General features: G+C 34.8%; 1 protein-coding gene across 4 annotated transcripts in view; it reads right to left on the reverse strand.

The window, feature by feature from the left end:
• Positions 1 to 20,809, reverse strand: part of OSBPL8 (oxysterol binding protein like 8) — a 154,568-nt gene that overhangs the window by 122,889 nt on the left and 10,870 nt on the right. Inside the window, exon 2 of one of the 4 annotated variants that reach the window (XM_033116575.1) lies at positions 9,406 to 9,550. The exons of the other annotated variants lie outside the window; for them this stretch is intronic. The gene's annotated coding sequence lies outside the window, so the exon portion shown is untranslated. The remainder of the gene's footprint in view (positions 1 to 9,405; positions 9,551 to 20,809) is intronic. 4 annotated transcript variants of the gene reach the window in all.

A 20,809-nucleotide genomic window follows, 5' to 3' on the forward strand; every position in this document is an offset into this window, starting at 1 on the left:
GGCTCTCAACCACCAGGTTGCCAGTTTGACTCTCGCAAGGGATGGTGGGCTGTGCCCCCTGCAACTAACAACAGCAAGTGGACTTGGAGCTGAGCTGCGCCCTCCACAACTAAGATTGAAAGGAAAACAGCTTGACTTGGAAAAGTCCCAGAAGTACGCACGGTTCCCCACTAAAGTCCTGTTCCCTTTCCCCAATAAAATCTTAAAAACAAAACAAACAAAAAAACCCATAAAATGTGATGGAAGGGAATAAATAAGCAGAGTTTTTTATGAAACCAAAGTTAAGTTGCTGTCAGCATAAAGTAGACTGTTGCATCTATAAGATGTTTCAAGTAAGCCTAAAGGCAACCAGAAAACAAAAACCTACAGAAGGTACATACAAAATAAAGAGAATCAAAATATAGCATTATGGAAAATAATCAATTCACAAAGGATGAGAGCAAGAGAGGAAGAAAAGAACAAAGGAACTACAAAACTGGCAGAAAACAATGAACAAGATGGCAATACTAAGTCCTTACCTATCAATAATTACTTTAAATGTGAATGTATTAAATGCTCAATCAAAAGGCATAGAGTGGCTGAATGGATAAAACAAAAACAAAAACAAAGCCCAACTATATGTTGCCTACAAGAGACTCATTTCAGCTTCAAAAACACATGTAGGCTCCAAGTGAAGGGATGGAAAAAGATATTTCATGCAAATGGAAACCAAAAGAGTGCAAGGGTAGTAGCTATAGTTTTATCAGTCAAAATAGACTTGAAGTAAAAACTGTACCAACAGACAAAGAAGATCATTATATAACGATAAAGAGATATTTTATAATATTTTATAATTTAAGAGGATATAACAATTGTAAATATATATGCATCCAACATCAGAGCAACTAAATATACTAAGCAAATACTAACAAATCTGAAAGGAGAATTAGACAGCAATATAAAAGAGTAGGAGACTTCAATACGCCACTTATGATAAAGGATAGATCATCCAGACAGAAAATCAATAAGGAAGCAGTGGACTGAACTATACTTTTGAGAAAATGAACCTAACAGACATATACAAAACATTCAATCCAACAACATCAGAATACACATTCTCAAGAGCACATGGAACATTTTCCATGATAAATCATATGTTAGGTTACAAAACAAGTCTTAGCAACATTTAAAAGACTTAAATCATACCAAATATTTCTTCTAACCACAATGGCATAAAACTAGAAATTAATAACAGGAGGAAAACTGGAAAATGACAAATATGTAGAAATTAAACAATACTCCTGAATAACAAATGAGTCAAAGAAGAAATAAAAAAAATCTTGAAATAAATTAAAATGAAAATACAGCATACCAAAACTTCTGGGATGCAATAAAACCAGTGCTAGGAAGAAAGTTTATTTTGATGAATGCCTAAATTAAGACTAAGAAATAAATGTCTCAAATAAATAACCTAATTCTGAAGCTCAAGCAACTAGAAAAACCAGAACAAACTAAACCAAAACTTAACAGAAGAAAGAAGCTAAAGATCAGAATAGAAAGACATAAAACAGAGAAGAGAAAAACAATGCAAAAGAACAACAAAACTAATTGGTTTTCTGAAGATAAACAAAATTTACAAACCTTTAGCTAGACTTAGCAAGAAAAAGACAGAAGACTCAAATAAAATTCAAAATAAATAAGACATTGCACTGATACCACAGAAATACAAAGGCTCATAAGAAACTACAATGAAAAATTATACACAACTTAGACAACCCATAAGAAACAGATAAATTCCTTAAAAAAACATACAACCTACCAAGGCTGAATCATGAAGTAATACAAAATCTGGACAAATAAGAAGCTTGAATCAAATATCAAAAACCTCTAGCAAAGAAAAGCTTAGGACCAGACACTTTCATGAGTGAATTCTACCAAATATGTGAAGAATACCAATTCTTTTCAAGGTTTTTCAAAAAATTAAAGAGAGGGGAATACTCCCAAACTCATTTCCTGGGGCTAGCATTACCCTGATACTAAAAGCACATAAGGATACGTATGCACATAAGAAAACTACAGGCCAATATCGTTGATTAATTTAGGTGCAAAAATCCGTAACAAAAATATTAGGTTGGTGCAAAAGTAATTGCGGTTTAAAAGATTAAAAATAACTGCAAAACCTGCAATTATTTTTGCACCAACCTAATATTAGCAAACAAAATTCAATAGCACATTAAAAGGATTATACACCATAATCAAGTAAGATTTATCCCTGGGGTGCAAGGGTAGTTCAATATATGCAAACCAATAAATGTGATACACATTAATAAAATGAAAGACAAAAATTATATTGCCATCTCAACAGATACAAAAAATTCATCTGACAGAATTCAACATCCTTTCATGATAAAAAAAAAAAAACTCTCAACGAATTGGCTATAGAAAGTATATATCTTTTTTTCTTTTTAGTTAAAGTTTATTGGGGTGACAATGGTTAGTAAAGTTACACAGGTTTCAGGTGTACAATTCTGTAATACATCATCTATATAGCACATTGTATGTTCTCCACCCAGGGTCACTTCTCCTTCCATCATCTAGATTTGATCCCGTTTACCCTCATTTACCACCCCCCCTCCCAGAAGTTATAAATCTCAACATAAAGGCCATGTATGACAAACCCACAGCTAACACCACACTCAATAGTGAAAGGTTGAAAGTTTTCACTGCAAGACCAGAAACAAGAAAAGGATGCCCACTCTCACCACACCTATTCAACACATTACTGAAAGTCCTGGACAGAGAAATTAGGCATGAAAAAGAAATAGAAGGCATTCAAATAGGAAAGAAAAGGTAAAAAAGTGTCTCTGTTTGCTGATGACATAATCTTGTATGTAGAAAATCCTAAAAAAATAAATGAAAAACTATTAGACCTAATAAACAAATCCAGTTAAACTGCAGGATACAAAATCAATATACAAAAATCAGTTGTATTTCTATACATTAACAATGAGCTATCTAAAAAAAAAATAAAGAAAACAACCCCTTACAACAGCAGCAAAAAGAATAAAATACCTAGGAATAAATTTAATACCAAGAAATACCAAGAAAGTGGCAGATCTAGACACTGAAAATATAACACTGAAGAAAGAAATAGAAGACAACAAAAATAAATGAAAAGATATCCCATGTTCATAGATGGGAAGAGTTATATATAATATTATTAAATGTCCATACTATCCAAAGCCATCTATAGATTCAGTTCAACCCCCATCAAAAATTCAGAGGCATTTTTCACAGAAATAGAATATGGGACGACAAAAGACCCCAAATAGCCAAAGCAATCTTAAGAAAGAAGAACACAGCTGGAGGCATCACACTTCCTATTTTCAAACAACAGTGGTACCTCGGTTTTCCAACGTAATCCGTTCCTGAAGGCAGTTCGAGTTCTGAAACGTTCGAAAACCAAGGCACAGTTTCCCATAGAAAGTAATGCAAAATGGATTAATCCGTTCCAGAACTTTAAAATTAACCCCTAAAACAGCAATTTAACATGAATTTTACTATCTAATGATACTATACATCCATAAAATGATACACAATGAAAGCAATAAACACAATATACTGTAGTGTAAAAGCAAAAATAAGCACAATGTAAAAACAGTACTGTAGATGATAAAAATGAAAATGTAATTTTTTCTTACCTGCAATGATGATAGTCATGGTTTGGATGGGGGGGCGGTCCCCTTCAATAATCACAATAGGTGACTGTTCTTCAGGTATTCTGTAGCCCTCTTCCATAATCGAATAGGTGAGTGTTGTTCAGGTGTTCTGTAGCCCTCTTCCATAATCACTGTAGGTGACTCCTCTCTTGCCATTCCTTCCCTTGATTTTTTTACACCACTGACACCTGGTTTAGACTCACTGGATCTTTTCCTCACTAAAAATTTTTCTATCAACATTTGCTTTTTCCAATGTTTTAAAACTTGTCTAAAGTGAGACATAGCATCATCATCGGAAGTGTTAGTGGCATGACTTATAGCAGCTTTATCAGGGTGATATTTTCCAACAAAAATTTGCACTTCAACCCATTTTGCACACATTTCTTTGATCAGTGCAGTAGAAATACTTTCTCTTCCCTCCTCCTCCGAAGACAACTCCTCAGTTGCTGCCTGTTGCTCTGTCAGAATGTGCTGAAGTTCTTCTGTGGTGAGTTCAGCCTGGTGGTCCTCACTAACTCCTCCACATTCATCACTACTCACTTCCAGGCCCATGGACGTTCCCAGAGACACAACATCCTCAACAATAGGAGCAGCCTCTTCAACATCCTCAACTACACATTCAGGGACAGCGTCTGGCTACAATTTCTCCCATGCTGACTTCATTGTTCTGTGAGACACATCCCTCCATGCTTTGTCTATGAGATGTAAGCAATGTAGGATATTGAAATGATTATTCCAGAACTTTCTGAGGGCTAGTTCTGTGTCTGAGATCACCTCAAAGCACCTTTGGAACAGTGCTTTGGTGTAAAGCTTCTTAAAATTAGATATGACCTGCTGGTCCATAGGCTCGATGAGAGGAGTTGTGTTGGGGGGCAAAAACTTTACATTGATAAAACTGAACTCTTCCATCAACTCATCCTCCAAGCCTGGGGGGTGAGCTGGAGCATTCTCCATAACAAACAGGCACTTCACTGTTTGTCTTGGAGGTATTTTTTTACACTTGGCCCGAACACTTCATGAACCCACTCAATAAAAAATTGCCTGGTTACCCAAGCTTTGCTGTTTGCCCTCCACATCACATGCAATTTGCTTCTTATGACATTGTTTTTCTTAAATATCCTGGGGTTCTCAGAATGGTAGACTAGCAAAGGCTTCAACTTAAAATCCCCACTTGCATTCCCACAAAATAAAAGGGTTAGCCTGTCTTTTATGGGCTTGTATCCTGGCAATGATTTTGCCTCCTTTGTTTTGTAGGTCCTCTTTGGCATTTTCTCCCAAAAGAGGCCTGTCTCATCACAGTTGAAAACTTGGAGAAGAAAACCCTCTACCTCTACATGATGTTTAAATTCCGTAACAAATTGGTCGGCGTCTTCTTTGTTGGCACTGGCAGTTTCACTATATCTCACCACATTATGTATGCCACTTCTCCTCTTAAACTTTTCAAACCACCTTCTACTTGCCTTGAAAATAATCACTCTCAGCACTTGTTCCAGGGGTGTTTTTGATGAGGTCAGCATGCAAATGTAAAGCATTTTCGCAAATTATGTTCTCAGAAATGCTGTCACTGGCCAACTGTTTTTCATTTATCCATATGAAAAGCAATTTTTCCACTTCTTCAATTGTCTGCGTTCTTTGTCTTGTAAGTGTTTTAACACCTCTTACAACACTGGCTCCTTTAGTGGCTTGTTTATTTTTTAAGATGGTACAAATTGTAGATTTGGCAATACCAAACTGCGTTGCCATATCACATACACGGACATCACTTTCATGTTTGGAAATAATTTCCTTCTTCACCTCTATTGTTGTTCTGTTAATGATTCTCTTGGCTTTGCAGCTTTTATCCATCTCTCACAGCAAAGCAGGGATTGGCAGAGGGCTCCTGAGATGACATGAACATAGACTGATAGCACACAGTCACAAAAACAAATTGGTTGCAAGAGTGCTCCTGAAATGAGATGAGCACAGACTGATTGCACACAGTCACCAAATAAGCCCAAATATCATCTCTACATTGCGTGGGTGCTCAGAGCTCTACAGATGACAGCTAGACCTCAGGATCTTGTACTCAGTGGGAGCCACGTGACATGTTCGACTTCCGAGGTGTGTTCGAAAACTGAAACATTTACTTCCGGGTTTATGGCGTTCGTAAACCAAAATGTTCGTCAACAGAGACGTTCGAAAACCGAGGTTCTACTGTATATTACAAAGCTATAGTAAACTAAACAGTATGGTGCAGGCATAAAAACAGACACACAAGCCAATGGAACAGAACAGAGAGCCAAGCAATAAACCCACACATGTATGGTCAACTAGTATTTGGCAAGCGACTTAAGAATGCTCAGTGGGGAAAGAATAGTCTCTTCCATAAATGGTGTTGGGAAAACTGGACACATGAAAAAGAATGAAACTGGACCCCTATCTTACACCATACACAAAAATCAACTCAAAATTAAGGACTTAAATGTAAGATTTGAAACCATAAAATTCCTAGAAAAAAATATAGGGAAAAAAGCTCTTTGACATCAGTCTTGGCAATTTTTGGATGCGACACCAAAAGCACTAGCAACAAAAGCAAAAAATAAACAAGTGGAATATGTGAAAGTAAAAAGTTTCTGCACAGCAAAAGAAACAGTCAACAATATGAAAAGGAAACATGAAAAGGAATAGAAGAAAATATTTGCGAACCATACAACTGGTAAAGGATTAAGATCCAAAACATATCAGGAACTCATACAACTCGATAGCAAAAAAACAAAACAAAACAAACCTGATTTAAATATAGGCAGAGGACTTGAACAGATGTTTTTCCAAAGACATACAAATGGCCAAAAAGAACATGAAAATGTGCTCAACATCACTAATCACCAGGGAAATGCAAATCAAAACAACAATGAGATATCACCTCACAGCTGTTAGAATCAAAAAGACAAGAGCCAACAAAAGCTGGTGAGGGTGTGGAGAAAAAGGAGCACTTGTGCACTATTGGTGAGAATGTAAGCTGGTACAGCCACTATGGAAAACAGTATGGAGGTTCCTCAAAAAATGAGAAATAGAACTACCTTATGACCCAGCAATTCCACTCCTGGTTACTTATCTAAAGCAATGAAATCACTATCTTGAAGAGATATCTGCACCCGTGTTCACTGCAGAATTATTCACAAGAGTCAAGACATGGAAACAACCTAAATGTCCATCAGCAGATGAATGGGTAAAGAAAATGTGGAAAGTATACACAACAGAATATAATTTATAATAATATTATTACAAATAGAATTTATAATATACTATTATAAAAAGGAAATTATGCCATTTACAACAACATGTATGGAGCTTGAGGGCATTATGCTAAGTGAAATAAGTCAGACATTTACTGTCTGACTTCACTTGTATGTGGAATCTGAAAACATCAAACTCATAGAAACTGACTGTTGAATGGTGATTGCCAGGGGCTGAGAGGTGAGGGAAACAAGGAGATGATGGTCATGTGGTACAAATTTCTAGGTGTAAGACAAACAAGTTCTGGGGATATAATGTACAGCATGGTGACTATAGTTAACTATACTGCATTATATACTTCAAAGTTGCTAACAGTAGAGCTTTAATGTCCTAATAACAATAAAATAAGTAATAATGTGAGGAAGAATGTGTTAACTAACCTTATTGTGGTAAATATTTCAGAACATATGCATTTATAAATCATCACATCATAAACTTTAAATTTATACAATGTTATATGTTAATTATATCTCAATAAAGCTGGCAGGGATGCATGTTAGCTTTTATTATTGAAACCTCAGTTTCTTACATAGTACCTGGCACACAGCAAGCACCGAAAAAAAAATTCATTGAATGAATAAAGGAAATGAAGAAAATATTTCTTAAAAGTAATTATGACTAGATAGTTTAAGTCATTTATTCACTTAAGGGCATGAACAAAAGACGGGAAAAGTGACTGAAGTGTAAACCAGACCAGTTTTCACGGACATTTAATAAATTCTATATTATAATCATGGCAAACCTATAAAGGCTGGAAGGTTTGGGTTCAGCCAAGAAATAGTTAATACTATGTTATAAGATTAAAGAAATATTATGTCAGCCTGGAAACTATACTAGTAGTGGATTTTTATTTTTAACCTGTCCACATCCACTGCCCTTCCTGTGATAACATGCAGCTTGATCTTCCTTTGAGGAGAGCAAAGTTGCTCAAATGTCAGTTCTTTATAAAACTCAGTTTTTCAGCTTTTACCTTAAGAGTGTGAGCTTATTATTCTGGTACATTATTTGAGTTAAGTTAGCCAAAGCTTCCTATTGCTTAAAGTATCCTAAATGGACATAGATTCTATCTCAGACATTCATTTATAACCAAACTAAGTGACCTTTGAATATTAAACCAAAATGAAAGTTAACTTCAAAATATTTGTAAATGAATTTACAAAAGTGAAATCTGTCAGACCTAGAACATAAAACACCATATGCTATCATAAGAAAAAGAAAAAAAGAGTGTAATATTCACCCATGTGTGTCTAGCTAGATGTTTTAATTCCATTAAGATTTATCATATTAATATAAACATCACACAAGATCAAGTTTTGATCAGAATCATAAGGAATAAAAACCATGTTTAATCAGAAATGTGATCTCTACCTACTTTTAGTTTGGATCTTACTATCCAAGGTGCTTCCTCACTATCAAATGAAGGATTTGTGGTCAACTGCATGCTTAATACCATGTAAGAGAAGAGACATATCTAAAATTACCTATTTGAGCAGCTGACTGGCAGTTGTACTTGTCTCGCTGATCTTATAATCTACTGCAGTCTTTATAAAGCAAATACAGGAACAGAAACAAAGTGATGACCAATCTTTTAAAGGCCTGGACCATAATCAATTTACACTATTAACTTACAAAGGGGAAGCTATTTATCCACCTCTACCTCATCACCTACCTGGTTTCTAAAATTCCAAGTTGTGTCAAGTGCAAAGATTAGAAATGTCTTTCAAAAAAGAAATGTGATTTCAGTAGAAAGAAAAAAATGCATGTACATTTCTACCATAGCTTAGGACTTATTATTCACCAGAACAAGTTAATTAAAATGCATAATCAAGATCCATCTACATTTCTAGTATGTGAGAAGAAAAGGGATACAAAATAAACAGAAGATAAAACCCCTATCTAGGAAAGCACACAGTTTAATTGGAAGGACCAAGAATACACAGGAAAGAAAACACTGATAAATAAAAAGTAACATATAATTGAATACTTTTACATTTACCTTTTCTCCTATTATTTTTATCCTAAACTAAGGTAGTTTAAGAAAAGAAGAAAAATGAAAGCATCTGGGAGCCGTTTTGAAATCAAGAGTGGTATTCACTAATCCAGGATTTTTTACTTCCATTTACACATAGTCAGAAACTAAATAAATAAAATCTGTATCTACTAGTAATATTTTTCTTCAATTCAACATGTTCCCACTAAGCACACAGTATAGTTTTGGCAACTGCCATTATAGCTTCTCAAATATTCATGCAATAGACTGCTTTAGGCAAGGCTAGGATGGTTCTGATAAAGAGAGGAAGGAGAGGGAAAAATATGATTTTAACATAATTGAAAAATGTTTCAACTTCATTTCCTGTTAAGTTTCAGACTTGGGATTTAGACACTTAGATTCTAGTACACACTTTTGCTATTGCAGCCCCGATTTACTGACCTGCTCAAAAATCATGCTGATGAACCACTGGAACTGCGAGTCGCTTACTACCAATGATAGTGAGGCAAAGAAGAACATCAATTGCTAAGTCCTTTCAGCAGGCTGAAAGTGCTCAGCGTCTTCCTTAATACAAACAGTATGTGCCCTGGAAAAGACAATGCCCCTGTTGGTGGCAACATCTTTGAAAGCAGAAACAGAAACAAATGAAAAACAAAAATCAGCAACACGTACACAGACACAAACAATGAGGGCAAAGAGAAAACTATGCAAAGATTTATCTTCTATTTTCAAAATGATTTTGGGTTGAGGAATTTATACAACTTCCAAAAATCACTACAAAAATAAAGTAAAAGTGTGATATTGTCATGTCACATATCAATGAAACAGAATAGGGAGTCCAGAAATGGACCACCATATATATATGGTCAATTAATTTGCAACAAAAGCACCAAGGAAACCCAGTTGAAAAGAAAAATATTTTCAATACAAATGGATATCAAAAGAATAAAAAAACAACTCTTGACTCTTACACTAAACACAAAAATTAACTTGAAATGAATCATAGACCTAAATATAAAAGCCAACACTTACAAAACTTCTAAAATAAAACAGGAGAGAAAATCTTCAAAAAATTGGGCTGGGCAAAAATTTCTTAGGAGACTATGAGATTTACCCAAGAGAAATGGAAAATGTCCACTCAAAGACTTGTGCATAAGTTTTTCATAACAGATTTATTTGTAATAGCCAAAAACTAGAAATAAGTCAAATGTCTATCAACAGGTGAATGGATAAAGTGTAGTATATTCATTCATACAAAGGAACGATCTTTCCTTTTATTTACCAAACAATAGTACATATTCTACAATTTCATTTATATGAAATTCAAGAACAGACAAAAACAGTCTATAGTGGACAGAAACCAGATCATTTGTTGCCTGGGGAAGAGCTGGGAGAGTGGGAAAGAAGAAACACTAAGTGGAAAAGGGTACAAGGGATTTTGGAGACTGAAGAAAATGTTCTATATTTTGATTGTGGTGGTAGTTACCTGGGGTATACATTTGTCAACATGCACCAAATTATATAATTTAAATGGAAGCATTTTACTCTACGTAAATTATATCTGAATAAAGTAGTTCTTTTCTTAAGTGACATCAGTAGGTTACGTGGTAGAGAGCAAGAAAAGAAAGACTACAGAAATAGGGAAAGGCAGAATGACATAATAAAAGCAATGCTTTTAAAACTATGAAAAAAGTTCAAATTCTAGCGCAGCTAAAACTAGGATTGTAACAGGGTATTCATTTAATTCCATCTGTGAAATGGGAATAACTCACAGGATAGCTGTGAAAATTAAATGAGCTAGTTAACACTATGCCTGGTACATCAGAAACACCACTGCCATCAGTTAACTCTGTATCTATCCATGTTAAGTGTTAAGGTAAAACCAAAAAAATAAGCAACAGTTTACATAGAATAAATCACAAAAGAATTTCTACAGGGAATGATTTCAGATGCCAGTTTTAAAAGAAGAAAAGGAAATGGATGGAAAGGAAGATTACCGCAGGTGGAGGGAATGGTAATGTGCAGAAGAATGGAGGCGGAAAGGAGCGAGCAGTGTGTAGGAGATGGCAAAATTAGCAGGCCTGTGGCAGCAAGTCCATATACGGGAGTGACAAAGGACCAGGGTAATCTTCTCATCTGACGCAAATATTCATTTAAATTTTACAGTAGGATCCAAAATAGTAACTTCATCCAGTTGACGCTCTGACACAGGTATATACACTCAACTGTTTAAAGTAGGGACAAAGAAAAGTTCTGTCTTTCTGTAGGAAAAAAAAATGAATCCTTACAAATCATAAGCTTCCGTCTGTTGGAGATTAGCCATAGTTCTTTTCCTAAATAAAAAAAAAAATATTAAAATATAATTATAGCTAAGCAACATATGGACTTGCTGTGCAGCTGTCACTGCACTCTTGTAATTATGAAAGCCTTTATGTTTTCCAGAATCTGAATTCTATAAGTGACTGTTATTTTGGAAAGTAAAATATAATAAATCTCCTCAGAGAACTATTCAGCCACAACAAGAATTATTCATGGCATGCTACTTAAAAGGTATCAGAATGCTAAAACTATATTTCAGGAGACTTCCTGTGACCAAGATCAGGATACTTGAACGTCATAAGTTTGAAGTGTTTTTACATGTATACAGTTAAATGTGTTTAATAAGAGAATGCAGTTTAGCATTTCTATAGCATTCAAACTAACTTAAATCTTTATTAAGATGTTACATATTTGGCAGAATAATTCCTTTCTATATTTTATATATAGAACAGAAAAGTGCCATTTCAACATCTGTTCTCTGGGAAGAGATAGCCAATATAGCTAGTAATAACTGAAGCTAATTTAGTTCCCAGAATGAGAGAAATGTCGAGAAATGTAGAATGAGAATGAGATGCACAATGAGAGACGAAATATTAAAGGGCAATACTACTGACCTTTAAACAGTGTGGCAGCAGTGTGGCTGTGGTGAGGACAACAAAGCCACAGGATTAAATTCTCAAGTCTCTTATTAAGAAAAGATGTTACGTAGTGGCAGTCAGCTAACAAGGTTTCATCTGCTCCGTCTAACATCAGAGCAATATCCCAGTCAGAGGTGACTCAGAATAAAACATGCAGAGACTACAGAATGACCTTATCTACTTTTGCTTTCTTGGGCCCGATTGTTACACATTAATGTAACAGCTGAAATATTTATGGACACATAAAAAATTATTGATGTATTATATCATTTCGAATCATAAATGGTTTTCCATTTAAAAATGTCTTTTCACGATGACAGCATTTTATATTATAGAATACTTTTCAAAGTCTTTCCTATATACATACACTAAAAAGAAGTTTCTACTTTAAGATACATAAATTAGTAAAAAAGTTTTTAATATGATTAATAACATGATATTAGTTAAGACCCACCACTGTTTGGTTCTTTTTCTTGTTGTTTTATGTTGAAAGGAGATTTTAGGAGGCCAGTATTGCTAAAGATTATTTATTGTTTTTAAAATGAAGACTGGAAAACATTTTATATCAAACACTTTCGGGATGACAAACAACATGAATGGAATCCCTAAAAGTATAGTTCAAAGGCTTTATCACTATAAATAAACTTACTTTATTTAGAGGTGGGAACTTTGCCCGTGGTACACCTGCATTACTCAGACTAGAGCTTTGAGGATGAGGCTCAAAATGTAAAGGAATAAGAAAGTCTCTTATTGAGAAGCCCTAAGAGCTACTATTGGGTGAGTGGAGGGGGAGGAAAGTATTCTGAATCTCTTGTTGAGAGCTATTTTGGGCTCTCCACCTCAGAACCATGTCACCCAACAGCCATGGAAAGGAACACACACATATCAATGAAAAGTAAATTTAAATTAAAGCTCTCCCTGGGCAAGCCACTATTGAAATCATGTTTTCTCAATTATTCTCCTTTATACTTTTTTGTGTCTCTGCCTTAATAAAATCTTACCTGCAAAAAAAAAAAACACTACATTTTTAAAAAGTTTAAGCAAATAATCAAATGAAAAGGGCAGAGAAATTTAAAATATATAAAATGACAAGAAAATACTAGAAAAATAGAAGCTAAAGATTAGGAATAAGAAAAAAATACATAAATATTAGTGGGAAAAAAACATTATGGAAAAAGATGAAAATGACTAAAAACATAAAAATAAAAGGAAATCAGCAACTTAAGACACTGAAAACAAGGAAACAAAAACCATCTTTTAATCAATATACCATTAATAATAACATAGCAATGCTAATTCAAAAACTGAATACCTTCACTGAAAGATTCTTCAAACACTGCTTTGCCTTCTCAAGTATTTCATGAAAACTTAACTTAGCCAATAATCTCAGGGTGCAAAGCCAAAGAATAGAGACAGCACAGCTCCTGGATTCACACCAATGGCTCCTGTCACTAATGCCCTTGGCTTTTCTAAGACACTTATGTGAAGATGACACGTTTCTTAAAGAATGCTGAGTGGGCTGTAAATCCCATTTCTCTTACCTCCCATGAGCAGTCAATGAGTACAACCAAACACAGACCCATCCATATCTGATACCCCCCAAAAGAAGTGGTGTGAATTTTCAGTCAAAAAAGGTAATCAGCTCTAAGAAAGGTTTTGTTTTGTTTGTGTTTTTTTTCCAGTCAGTGATATTCTAAAAGTAGCAGGTAGGCCTACTTAGTACACTAGTAAATGATAGGAAATTTTTTGTTTGAATCTTGTTTCTAACATGCTTCCTCCTCCCACTATTGTGTTAACCTGGCAAGAACTTATCCCTGTAAGAGTTTGCCAGTGGGTTAAGATAATCACTTTCCAATAAAATTCAAGGAAATGAATGCCCTTTTAAATCCTAGCATTCCCGAATAAATTTTAGAGCTATTAGAAATCTTCACATGAACCATTCATCACCTCTAAATTTTCCAGATAAAGAAACTAAACATGAAGGGGTTAAGCAACTTGCCCAGTATCATGGGGCAAAAAGAGACCAGAACCCAAGTCTCTTAAGTCCCAGCCTAATGTTCTAAGAACTATAAAGTGAAGGGGAGAAATGATTAGCATTCAGCCTTTTAGATTTAAAATGTGTTAACTGGTGGAAAAAACTGCAAAACAGCATTGCTTTATAATCCCAGTTCTGCTTTTTAAAAAAGTATACATACAAATATCTATTTATCTATACATATATAGAGAAAGAAATATCTAGAGTACCAAACTGCTAATAAGTGGGCTGTTTTGGACATAAAGTGGAATCTAAGAGCAACAGAAAATAACTTTATGAGATTCTACAGCTGTTGAATTATACAGTGAGCAAATGTTGATATAAAAATGACATTTTTTTCTGATGAAATACTGCCATTTGCCACAACATGGATGATCTTGAGAGTATCATGCTAAATGAAGGAAAAGGACAAGAACCATATGATTTCACTCATATGTGGGATATAAAACAAAGCAACAAACGAACCAATAAGACAAACCCATAGAAACACACAACAGTATGGTAGCTACCGGAGGGGAAGGGAGGTGGGGAGTGGAGGAAGAGGATAAAGGGGGTCAAATATAGTGACAAAAGGAGGCTAGACTGAGTGGTGAGCATGTATGTAATACACAGATGGTGTAGAACTGTACACCATATGTTATAATACGTTATTAACTTAAATGTTATTAACCAATGTTACCCCAATAAACTTAAATAAGTAAAAGAAAAAAATTACATTTCTCTTATCAAAATTTAGACAAGCAAATATATATTTCACCTGGAAAAGAAAATGCATCTCAAAATGGCTTAAGTCTCAGTCTCCCTCTCTCCCCCTCCCCACTCGTGTTCGTGCCTGTGCATGACTGTCTACACACACACACACACACACACACACACACACACACACACACTGTTCCACAGATATTACTGTGTAATTGGGATTGACCTTGAAATTACCTTAATTTGTCTTCACGTTAAATGTGGTCTTCCCTTGAGAAGAGCATAACATTAACATGTTAGAATAATTCTAACAAATTAGGGTAATTTTAAAAAGCAAAAGTCTGAATTATAAAATGCATTTAAAGGCATTTTCATTCAGATACATAATAGTAATATAAAGTGAATTAATGTATTTGTAATGAATAAGAGTATTTATAATTTAAAAATTATTTTTATATAAATGCATATTGCTAACGTGGTTTTAATTATGTTACAACACCATTCTTAGTAGGCTAAACATCCCCCATCCTCCTCTCCATAAGTTTAACTAGTATTATATACAGCATTCCTTGCAAGATGGTAAAAACAATGCTAAACTTGAATTCTGTCCTCTAAGTAAATTATGAATTGCAGAAATCAATAGGTCCAAACAATGAGATTTTATTATAGTGTTCTCAATAGATTTTCATACTGGTTAGCTGCCCCTTAAGGTTATTTATTTTCATTTCTCATAATTTTTGAATATTAAATAGCGATCCAAAGAGTAAGGGATGTTCTAAATGAATAAATTATATTTCCTTCACTCTTTCTCTCACCATTTCCTTCTCAACCTGTTCAAAGCTGGTGCCCACCTCTGTAATTCCACTTCAAATATTCACACAAAGAAAATTCATTGCCAAATGTAATGCTTACTTTTCCACACTCTTACTCAAAGATTCTCCTGACCTGGTTCCTCTAACCCAGGGGTGTCCAAACATTTTTCAACGTTTTTCACCGAGGGCCATATGCAGTAAAATACACAAACAGCCGGGCCACTCACTCGAGGGGAAGTACGTATTGCCTCACCTGGTTTATTTAAGTAAACTAAATATATTTTTGGAATTTGCTGCGGGTCAATTAACAATGGATTGCGGGCCGCAGTTTGGACACCCCTGCGAGTCTAACCAATCCTTTGGGGATTCTTCCACTAGCTCCCCTCATTCTGTCCAGGGCTTTGATGCTAAAGTGTCTCAGGGTTCTTCTCTATGAGAGCCTCTTCTCTTCCTCTCACTTTCAACTACCACCTTCATGCAGTTACTGCCTGTCCATATCACCAGCCTAGAACTTTCGTCTACATTCAAAAACCATATATCCAATGAAAATGACCTGCAGCAGAGGTTCAAAAACTTTAGGAACATCAGAATCATCTGGAAGGTTTGTTCAAAATAGGATTTCTGAGCCCCACCCCCAAAGTTCTGATTCAGTAGGTCAGGACAGAACCCAAGAATCTGCACTTCTAATAAGTTCCTGGGTGACACACACTTTGAGAATCACTGGTCTACAAAATTCAAAATTCTCCCTTGGAAAAGCCACAGGTACCTTAATTTCAATACAACATAACGGATCTCCCAGCAGCTACCCTTGTCGCCTGCAAACCATTACTTCACACAGCATCCAGAATGATCATTCTAAACCTGATCATTTCATGATCTTCATTTAAAATATTCTAATGGTTTCCAAGGGCCCTTAAAACAAATTAAAATCCTTACAATGGTTTATCCAGCCTTGTACGACCCAGTCTTTGCCTACTGTACCACACTGCTATCTTTTTTTTTTTTTTTTAATACTCCAGCCACGGTGAACCCTTTCAGACAGATTCTAGCAAAAGCTACATTCCTTGCTGTTCCAGGATACTTAAACAAGATGTGCTACCAGAAATATTCTTTTTACCTCAGCTCAAGTCAGCTTCTCGCCTCCCCTCCCCACAAGTCAGCAAAGTCTTACTACCCCGTATTCCTTCTTCTTAGCACTTTCCACAATGGTGATTACACAACGAATTGTGCAATTAGCAGTTTACTCTCTGTTCCTCACCCTTCCCACACACACAAGCTCAGAGATCACATGTCTACCTAGTTCCCATTGAATTTTCAGCCCCTTGCATACTGACTTGCGCTCAAATTATCTGTTGAATTAACTATCTGTCTTGTTACATTAAATTATTTTGAAACCTCAATAAAAAGGTATTATTAAAAAGGGACTAGAAAAGTTTTTTAGTATTCTTTAATACTTACAAATGAGGAAGCTTTATTAAACTCTAATATCTGGGAGTTTAAATCAAGAAAAAACTAATACCTTAAAAAGATAAAATAAAATCTTCCTATCACAAGTTCCTCTGCAATTAGATATATAGGTACGTCATTGTCTAATATCTGTGCCAATAAAGCACAGCACTGATGTCCAAAAGCCATTTAGTAATAATAAGTGTATAAGGCAGCCTAAGATAATTTTTGCAAAGAAAAATGTTTACTTCTAAACCTGCATCAAAGAGTACATTCAGCTTAGCAACAGAAGTGGTTTTAGTTCATGTTAGGAAATGAGATGGGGTAGCTGTCTGGAATTAAACTTAAGCATGGATAACCACAAATTACATAATAAATACGAATTAACCAAGAATTAAATTATTATGTAAACGTATGCTCTACAGATTCATATCTCCACTAAAATGGAAAGAATACCTGTCGTCTATAATTCATTTAGCAACTCTTTCTCTAAAGTGCATGCTAAATCAGCATAGCACTGGTCTAGGTGTCAAATGGAACTAAAAGGTTTAAGTACCTTAAGATGTCATTTTAACTAATATAGCAGAATTTACATACAAATAATGGTTATCTTCATTCAGAGTAGTCATTTTTAGAGACCATTTCAAATTGCCACCACACAAAACAATTTCAGAACTCCTCTTTTCTAATCACTTTCTTTCTTAGCCACCTTATAAATCACACAAGAATAATGGGTTTCATCCCTTTGGTTATGGCTTATTTTTAACTAAAAACGGCATTCCTCATTTTGATTCTTAATTTTAAGTATGAAACTTAGTTCAGAATGACTTCATACCTTTTCCAAATATCAAATCCGTTCTCAAAAGATGTCATTTGCCACCACAGAATGTAGGTAGGTTACAAGAAGGAGGCTTAAGGCACTAAAGAAATGAAAAAGGAATCGTTCCAAGTGTTTTTTGAACAGTAGTAACATTACTGAAATAAATTCAAGATAATTTTGAGCACACCAATCATCTCTTAGACACTATGAGTTCTAGTATGTTTATTTAGAAACTGGTCTCATTTGTACTTTGAGCACAACTCGCAGGCCTGATCCCTGACTTCTGGTTTTCCTAAATAACAGATACTGCGATGCAAAAGCACATTTACTACAAACTACAGACTAAGAAGTAGAACAAGTTTTAAGAATGGCTTCTATCTTGAACATGAAAAGAAAAGAAGAAAATCTGGTGGTCTACTATAGCAACATGCTTGGAGAGGCAGTATACTAAAAAGAACTGGCTGTAAAATGAAATACCAAGGTTCAACTTCTTGCTTGGCCTCTTGGTAGCCATATAACTGAGCATGTTAAACAGGGGGTCTACTATACAGCATGAATAATTCCATCTGTAAAATGGGAATACCACCATCTATTTCGGAGCTGTTATAAGGATTATATTACAGAAGATATTCTGTTACTGCAATTCTAGTCCCTAGTATCTTCAAGGAATCCTCAAAAGAACCTAAGAGGCTATCTGTTCCAAACTCTCCATTTTACTGAGACCCACAGAGATTAAGTGGTTTGCCAAGGTCACACAGTTAGTTAATAGGAAAGACAATACTTCTGGCAGGTTCTTTATTTTCCCAGGACATCTGTTTACTAAATCAGTTGGTGCTTGCAATTCTAGGTTGCACAAGCGTGTGACAGAGGGTTTCAAAGAGGATTTCTGAGACAGTATTTAACCATGGACACTTAAGGACAGTGCTTGCATATATAATACTGGCAATCACTTAGTAATAATTTAGTCCTATGCATGTTAAATATCTCCTTTGGATGATAAGTCTTTCTTTTTAAAGTTAGATATTTTAATTTGCAGCTAAAACTGCCTGATTCTGCTTCAATTTTCAGTTTTCTTGAAAGATCCTTTTCCAAGGAAAATATGAACCTTGTTTTAAATCAAGATACTAGAAAAAAAGTGTTTCTCATTTATTAAGTATGATAACTGGTTACAATAAACCAAAAGGGTTACCCAGTTTCCTACAAGTAAAATTTATCCCCATACTTAAGCCAAAGGTTCTTTATTAAGCATCAAAACTTGAGATGCAAGATCTAAAGTTAATTCAAGACAATCTCAAGGAATTCTATTATTGATTTTCTTACTCAATCCCAAAAGCAATTTCTTCATATTTTGATACAGATTAAGAATGGCTTTCTATCTTGAACATGGAAAAAAAATGAGTATCTGAGTGCCTCACTCTGGCCTAGATGCTTCTGGGTTTTGAATTCTAGGTATAAATTACCACAACAAAGTCCTCATCATCTTTAATTTATCGGGTAAGTAACCAAGACACATAATTACACTTCTGCATACCAATTCAAAAAGGATCTATGAGAACCAACATAATTTTCTATACTTGAATTAAGAATAACTACCAAAGGGCCGGCCCGGTGGCTCAGGCGGTTGGAGCTCCACGCTACTAACGCAGAAGGCTGCCGGTTCCATTCCCACATGGGCCAGTGGGCTCTCAACCAAAACTTTGCAGGTTCGACTCCTCGACTTCCGCAAGGGATGATGGGCTGTGCCCCCTGCAACTAACAACGGCAACTGGACCTGGAGCTGAGCTGTGCCCTCCACAGCTAAGATTGAGAGGACAACAACTTGTCTTAGAAAAAGTCCTGGAAGTACACACTGTTCCCCAATAAAGTCCTGTTCCCCTTCCTCATATATTAAAAAAGAAAGAAAGAAAAGAAAAGAATGACTACCAAAAATGAGAAACTATGGAGGTAACCCTTATATTGAAAGCCTGTTCCTAAAAGAAAACTGATCAATATAACAATGAAAAAAATCTTAAGAGAATACCAAACAGCGTATGTTTTCTGAATTTAATTATAATCATAATTTGTTTCATAGCCATAAAATATGTCAATGATTAATTTCAACTTTTGAGTTTGAAGATGGTAATTACTACCACTGTGAATGAAAAAGCCCCAAAAGGTAAACAAGACTTTGCTAGTTAATATGCTGAATATGTTAAGTAATCAATCTCTGAAGTGAATCTCTGTTTTTACAGAGGAATCATTCGTTAATAATGACAGGGAATTGTTTTTGTTTTTTTTTAATTCCTACATCCTAATCATAAATTATTGGAAAAATAAAGAAATAAAAGCTATAGTTTTATAAATAATCAAAGCTTTGAAAATAGTCACAATATTATCTATAAACGCTGAAGATTCTATTTTAAAATTTCAAGAACAGTGAGAAAAAGTACCAAAAACTATAAACATAATAGAAACAATAAAAGATATTGCAATGAGCCAGTTGAGAAAGAAATTAACCATAACAGATATCTGAAAGGGAATATGCTTAGAATACATGAAAAAGGTAAACCAAGAGACATCTAACCACTATCTAATCCAATCTCTGGGTTCCAAAATCAAGAGTTTCACAGAATATAGAGAAAGTTCACAAAATAATCAGTACATAGATGTCAACCACATCAGGAAATATTTACAATTTTGACTTTACTATTTTAGGCATATGAAGAAATTGCACAAGAGCCAATGTATTTTCTAAGCTTCTTTATAAATTTCAAATAAGTATTTACTATGTAGGTTCTATAATATCTTATGTAATCAGGTCAAATCTGGGAGTTTAAGCCTTCCAAATCACAACCCTCTGACAAGATTTCAGCTTCAAAATAGTCAGTATTTTTAAAATATGGATTGTAAAAACTTCTCATTGCAGAAGAATTTATAACTCCAATCATAAAAGACACACATTCTAGCAGTTGAAACCATCCATAGCTGTAGAAGAAAGAACTACAAAGTCTCATGAGAGAAGAGCTGAACAAGATTGACAGGGAAATGTAGCAACATCATAGAAGAAAGGGGCAAGAAATAGATAAGTTTATTTGCC

Source organism: Rhinolophus ferrumequinum, chromosome 10, assembly GCF_004115265.2.
Source record: "Rhinolophus ferrumequinum isolate MPI-CBG mRhiFer1 chromosome 10, mRhiFer1_v1.p, whole genome shotgun sequence".
Lineage (NCBI taxonomy): Eukaryota > Metazoa > Chordata > Mammalia > Chiroptera > Rhinolophidae > Rhinolophus > Rhinolophus ferrumequinum.